General features: G+C 40.8%; 1 pseudogene; it reads left to right on the top strand.

The window, feature by feature from the left end:
• The first annotated feature begins 403 nt into the window (after positions 1-403).
• Positions 404-7,317, top strand: part of LOC107032222 — a 9,502-nt pseudogene continuing 2,588 nt past the window's right edge.

Here is a 7,317-nt window from a genome sequence, read left to right as displayed (position 1 = left end):
TATATATATATATATATATATATATATATATATATATTAATGAGATAGATTTATAGGCCATAAATTTTTAGAATCTTTTATTCTTAATTTCTGTATCTAGTCAAACTAACTTACATAAATTAAAACAAAATATCTATATTTTTGTAATGAGATAGATTTATAGTGAAATAAATATTAAAAATTTCTTTAATATCGTATAAACTGAGACGGAGAAGGCGATAGTATATATTTTCCCTCTCTTTCTCTTCTGTTTTTTTATAGTTTCAAGAATTCAACCCTCTTCTCTTTATTCAGGTTAGTGTTTCTTGCTAAAAATGTGTTTAATATACATGTAACTGTTCATTTTTTGCTTTTAGTGTGTTGATTTTTTGATCAAGAAAATTGTGAGCTGAGGTGGTGAAAGATGGACTCAGGGGATGGCTCTGGTCCAAAACAGAGGAAAACTAGACAACAGTGTTTGAAATATTATGTTGATTGTATAGAGAACAGGAACAGGTCATGTCAAAATGGTAATCTTACTCCGTCTTCTTCGACTTGTGCTGTGAATATTGGAAAAGAGGGTGTGGGTTCTGGGAGGAAAAGAAAAATGTTAGTTTCTGAAGATGCAACAAAGTTCAGTCCAGCAACTTGTGAGCCTATCATTGGACGGGTTATCGTTGAGGAAATACCTAATGATGATGATGATGATACGGATGATTCGGAGGATGATAATGTTGTTATCATTGTAGAGGAGGAAGAGAGTAATATGTTGAATGAAAAAGATGAGGAGGTTGTTTCATCTACCTCAAGCATGAAGTTGGTGGAAGTGCATACTGATAGCACCTCATCTTCTGAGTCTGAATCAGAAGATGAAAAGAATGAAGAAGGAGAAAAAGAGTCGAATGGGGGGTTAGCACCTGAGCTTGTTGTTGAGAGTGAAAAGCAGAAGAAAGGCAGATCATATCTTCTTCGTTCACGTTCACTTTCTAAGTCCAAAAAGAAGTTGAACAGTGGAACTGGTAGTAGCAGCCCAATTCTTCTTACTGCTGAGGAGGAGTCTGATGGCGAGGAGTCTAAATCTGAAGAAGATTGCGAGGTTGTTTAGAAGGATGTCGTTCAAAAGGACAGGAGGATTGGAAAAAAGATTCTTGAAGATTCAGAATTTATGAAATTTATTATTGATTCCATCATAAATGTTAATGATCATGATAAAATTACTCCTTTTGAAAAGAAGGAACGGGTTCCTGTCAAGGAAACACTTCCTTTAGTATTTCGGTTTGAAGACGAGGAACCTCCTCCCCCTGAGAAAGAAGAATGGGAAAAGGAAGTTGAAGATCTTTTTGCTGAAATGCAGATGTGTATCTTAGAGTCAAATATTGGCTTTACAAATTCATCCGCTTCGCAGATGCAGAATGGAGATTTAAGTGACTGTCAGATGGGGAACCACAAACTTGTTCTAGATGAACAAATTGGGCTCATCTGTAAAGTTTGTCCCTATGTGCATTTGGAGATCAAGTACATCTTCCCTTCTTTTGTAAGTATACGAGTTTTGTCCCGTGAAACACTTTTTCATTTAAATTAGGAACGCAATTTAAAGTTCTACATGAATCAATCCTAAATAATAACAGATAGTATTAAATAAATAGTATTACATAATATTAGTATTTACTGTGTACTAATCCAAGTCCTATTAGGATTAGTACTCCTTAATCCTAGTCCTATTAGGATTAGTACTCCTTCCTATATCTCCTATATATATCTCCCATGTATTCCTTTATTAGGTTAACACTTCAATACAATCAATATTCCTTCATGGTATCAAGAGCCAAAAAACCTAGATCTTCTTTTCTCTAGGTTTTTTTTTCTCTCTTTAGGGCACCGATCGTTCTCTTTCTTCTCTTGGGCGGCGGCAGCCATGACAACCGAGGTGGATCCTCTCGATTCACTTCCTTCTGGCGTTAAACTCCTTCTCAGGCATCTTCATGCCCTGATTCCCGAAAAATTATCAGACATAAATTACCCTACATGGAAAATCACCGTTCTTACAGCCCTTGAGGCCAATTATCTTCTCAAATACGTCGATGGAAGCACAGAACCGCCGTCGGCAGTCATCACCGCCACGGACAAATCAGAAAAAACCAATCCGGCCCATGCCGCCTGGAAAGCCGTGGATGGCCAGATCCGATCATGTTTGATTGCGGTCATCTCTCCCACGGTTCAGAAACACGTCCGATCCTACACAACTGCTTCAGCCCTGTGGACGGCCCTCGCAACACGCTATGCATCAATTTCCCACTCTCATATTTTTCAATTGCGTGATCGTCTCCACACAATTACCAAAGGCACGAAAACTATGGCGGAGTATTTAGACGAGGTCTCCACCATCATCACAGCCCTCGACACCGTGAACGAAATCATTCCCGAAAAAGATCTCGTCATGTGCGTCGTTCGGGGGCTCCCATCAGCTTACTCCTCCATTAAACAGGCGGTTCGCATCAGTCCAACGCCCGTTGACCTGGCTACTCTCTCCTCGTGGCTAAAAAGTGAAGAAATCAACGTGGATCTGGAGAGCAAACTTCTTCTCCGAGAAGCCGCTGTTATGGAGCCGGCCACCGCCCTCACCGCAAGCCAGAACTATCGCGGGGGGCGTGGTGGCGGCCGGCAGGGGAGCCGCGGCGGCTACGGCAGAAACAGCGGAGGCCGCGGGCGCGGCGGTCGGCAGGGCAGTCGTCCGCCGTACGACGGTCAGCAGCACGGCAGCAACAACAGCCTGCACTCCTTCGGCAGCGGCGGGCAGTCATCTTCCAGCGGCGGGCAGGGCACTTACGAGCGGGATCGTCCAACTTGTCAAATCTGTCAGAAAACAGGACACACCGCTGCTCGTTGCTGGTTTCGGTATGAGGAGAGCCGAAATAGTGATAACCGTGCCAATTATGCATCTCAAGCCGGCCCTTCCTCTGAATGGCTGTTGGATACTGGGGCCAACATGCACGTTACTTCTGATCTATCCAAGCTTAACGCTCCAAATCCATATCATGGCTCCAATGGTATTACTGTTGGCAACGGTGAGTCCCTTAATATTTCTCACACTGGCACGGGTACCATTAAAACCCCCACCGCTATCTTTCACCTAGGTAACCTTACCCACGTCCCTTCTATTAAATCCAATCTCCTTTCAGTTCACCAATTCACAAAAGACAATAATTGCTCACTCTTGTTCACCTCTAATGATTTTCAGATCCTAGACAATACTACCAAGAGGGTGATTTTTCAGGGCCCCTGTGAGCATGGTCTGTACGTTCTTCCTGGCACAAGTTCGTCTGCCCACCCAGTTTCAGAAAGCGTTCCTGTGGCTCCGGTGGCTCTTTCGGCTGATGGCCACAGTCTGTTGTGGCACAGTCGTCTGGGTCACCCGTCTACTCAAATAATAAATTCTTTAATGTCTCAATTAGGTTTTTCTTCCATTCATGTAAACAATTGTGACTCCTGTTCAATTGCTAAATCTCATAAATTACCTTTTACTTTATCTGAGAAGCGTACAACTGCACCTTTTCAACTTATTCATTCTGACCTATGGGGTCCTACTGCTGTTCCTTCATTTGCTGGTTTTCGCTATTATATTTGTTTTGTGGATGATTTTACAAAATACACTTGGTTGTACCCACTAAAACACAAATCACAGGCATACACCACCTTTGTCACTTTTGAAAAAATGGTCAAAACACAATTCAATTCTCATGTTAAACTTTTTCGAAGTGACAATGGAAAGGAATATGTCAATAACATCTTTGGCCAGTTTCTGCAATCCCTGGGAATTATACATCAAACCTCCTGTCCATACACTCCCGAACAGAATGGGGTGGCTGAGCGTAAGCATCGCCATCTCATTGAAACGGTGGTTACTCTTCTACATCAATCTCATCTCCCTGTCTCCTTTTGGGTAGAAGCTCTAGCCACCGCAAACTACCTCATTAACAGAATGCCCAGTCACACTCTCTCCAACAAATCACCCTATCAACTCCTTTACCAAGAACTTCCCAATTATACCAACCTCCGCGTCTTTGGGTGTCTTGCCTACCCTTGGCTACGCCCTCATATTACTCACAAATTACAACCCCGATCCCGTCCTTGTATTTTTTTGGGCTATCATCCTACCTCCAAGGGTTATCGCTGTCTTGACCCACAAACTCATAAAGTCTACATATCTCGTCATGTCAAATTTGTCGAAAATGAGTTTCCCTACGAGTCTATTTCCTCCTCCACAAATACATCATTCATTGGCGTCCTTCCCCTTTTTCCAACATACTCACAGGGTCCCTCACCACCTTCCCCCACACCTCCACCCACTACCCAACCACCCCTCATCACCCCTTCGACCGTCACCCACAATACACCCGCAACCACCACCCACACTCACAACCAACCCGAACCACCCCATACCCACAACATCTCCAGCCCGATCCGTTTTGGGTCCTTCCCGGCCACCCCCGAATCACCACCGCCCGTGCCACCCCCCACTACTCATCCCATGTTAACCCGTGGCAAAGCCGGTATCTTTAAACCCAAAACCTTTCAGGCTATCATACTACCAAATACACCCCTTCGCGATAGTGAACCAACAACCTACTATGTTGCCTTAAAAAATGCTTATTGGCGTCATGCTATGGATGACGAGTTTAAGGCTTTGACTGATCAGAAAACTTGGGTTCTTGTAGGATGATGTGTGAAAATGTAGGATCTTTAAAGGTCACATGATTTTACCTACAATCTACCACTGCGTGATATTTATAAATCCAATACATCCCTATAATAACATCAAAATTCTTGAAGGGCATTTCAATCAAATCAACCAAGAAGACTAGGTTTTGAATCACGAAGGGGAAATCTTGGTAAACTCGATTACACACAACTTGATAACCCAAATGACATTCAACAAGAAAATCATAATTAAGTCTCACAAATTTCACAATTTCAGGATAAATATATGAATGTTTAGAACAAGGATAAAACAATGTTACACACATATGTAAAATCGGTGAAATTTACCGACAACCACGTCTTTTCCATCATGATCATCCCTCTACCTCATGAATAAGTGTGTGAGTACCCCTTCTCCACTAGCTTGATTATCTCAACTTTTACTTGCTGCTTGGTTGTTTTTAGGTCTTTTCCCCTTATTAGTATGAGGAGGATTAAAAATTGGCTTGTGAACAGTGCCTTCTGTTTTCAAGGAAGGAGCATTATCAGGATCATGACAGTCCTTCACTGTATGATCAAAGCTCCCACAATTGAAACACGTACCAGAGTATCTTCTGGAAGTACCATAGTATTTCTTTTCACATTGCAGACAAGTGGGAATGTGATGCTTGTCTTGGCAATAATTTGGAGTGCTGGCTATAGAAAAATCTGATCTGTTTTACTTTTGTTGCGGTTTTCATTCATCACTATCATCCTTAGTTTTATCAAACCTTCCATTTTCTTATAAACCACAAAAATCTTTTCTAGGCTTTCAGAATCTATTTAAATTTTTACTAGCGTCTTTCTTATCAAGTTGTTCCCAAGTAAAAGCAGCAGACACTAATTTATAAAAGTACTCATGTTTCAGGATCGCCACATTCTTTCTAATGGAATCATTTGAACCATCTTCAAATTTCCTTCTATTGTCTTTTTCCTCCTTAATAATACCTCCAACATAGAGAAAGATCCTTAGAGTCTTCTGTTCATATTCATCAAGAGACATGACTCATTGCCTTAGATCAATCTCAAGTAAGAATTGGAGGTTCTAAATTGACATTTAGAACACTTAGCCACCAACCGTAAGAATTTTTTTGTAATAGTGAGATAACATACTTCAATTTGGCCACATCTGAACACTCTAACTGGTCAAACATCCTCTCCAAGCACTCTAGCCATTGTTCAGCATCAGTGTGATCAACACCGCCTTTAAAATCCTCCACCCATTTTCCTCATTTTCACAAAATTAATCTCGTTGGGATCATGCATCGATTCAGCCATGTGGTGGAAACATTAAGCCCTTTGTTGAAAAGAAGAATTTGTTGCTTGAGTACCATGACTCATGTGAGGATGTGAACCAACTCTTACGCAATGATGGTTTCCCACTTCAGACCCACTAGTGTGGGGAACATATTGGTTCGATGTAAATTATTTCACCCCTTCCCGAGCATGAGGTTGGGAAATATAGCCATCCAAACCTTCACGAGCATCTTTTATAGGTCGGTTCAGAAGAAGTTGTCATAACTTAAAGTTTCTTCAAAAGGGAATATCACATTAAAATAGGGACATGTACTTGATGCATATGCAATCTACATGCGATGAAATCATTATAAACCATATAAGCGAAAAAATAATCTCAATACAACTCTTTTTAAAAGCGAACAAGTATAAAAGTAAACAACAAAAGAACTAGAAACACAAACCTAGGCTCTGATACCAACACTTATAGCGACTCTTTTTGAAAGGATACAACATATAAATGAACAGATCTAATTTACTACTTGCGACGATCATAGGAGTTTAACGAGGACATATTGATTTTAATCTAGTAGAGGAACTTGGTTCATGACAAATAATCTGGTCAAGGAGTTGTATCTTTCATATTTAAACATTTTTTTAATGTCAAAATTGATAATGTGCGGAATTTTAATTTATGACGGAAAAACCCTCCCAAAATAATTTAAGTATTTAATCGACGAGATTTTCATGCATATATTATCCTCACACTTAAGAATAGAATAGAAAGAATACTACCTATTGCAGAGTAACAAAATCAGCCGGTTCATGCTTCACACAAACATTCAAAACAAATGGTAACTTTAGTATATTACAAGACATGAGTTTACATACTCCAAAAGAACAAAATATATAGTCATATTGATATTACAACCCATGGTAACATGATCAAATCATCCCTCAAACTAACATGGATATATACAACAAATAGATCTTGTACAAGTCCCACGATTTATACAAAATTTAGATGACTATATGAAAATGTGATCTACCTGGGAATGGAGGTTTCACGGACTGGCAGCGGCTTGTTTCTTCATCAGTCAAAATATGCTCGAGATCTGTTGCAGAAAGCTGGACTGGAAAAATGCACCAGTCAACCAACACCGATGGCAGTCTCTTCGTCTACGAATGGAGCCGACACCCCCTTTGCCGATATCACCCACTTCCGCAGCCTCATTGGGGCTCTATAGTATCTGGCCATTACCCGTCCTGACATCCAGTTTGCTGTCAACCGAGTTGCTCAGCGCATGCATCAACCAAGTGAACATGATTACCATTGTCTAAAACGCATTCTCAGGTACATTTTTG

The sequence above is a fragment of the Solanum pennellii genome, chromosome 1 (genome assembly GCF_001406875.1).
Source record: "Solanum pennellii chromosome 1, SPENNV200".
In the NCBI taxonomy this organism is placed as follows: Eukaryota; Viridiplantae; Streptophyta; class Magnoliopsida; order Solanales; family Solanaceae; genus Solanum; species Solanum pennellii.
This window is presented reverse-complemented; position numbering and strand designations above follow the sequence as displayed.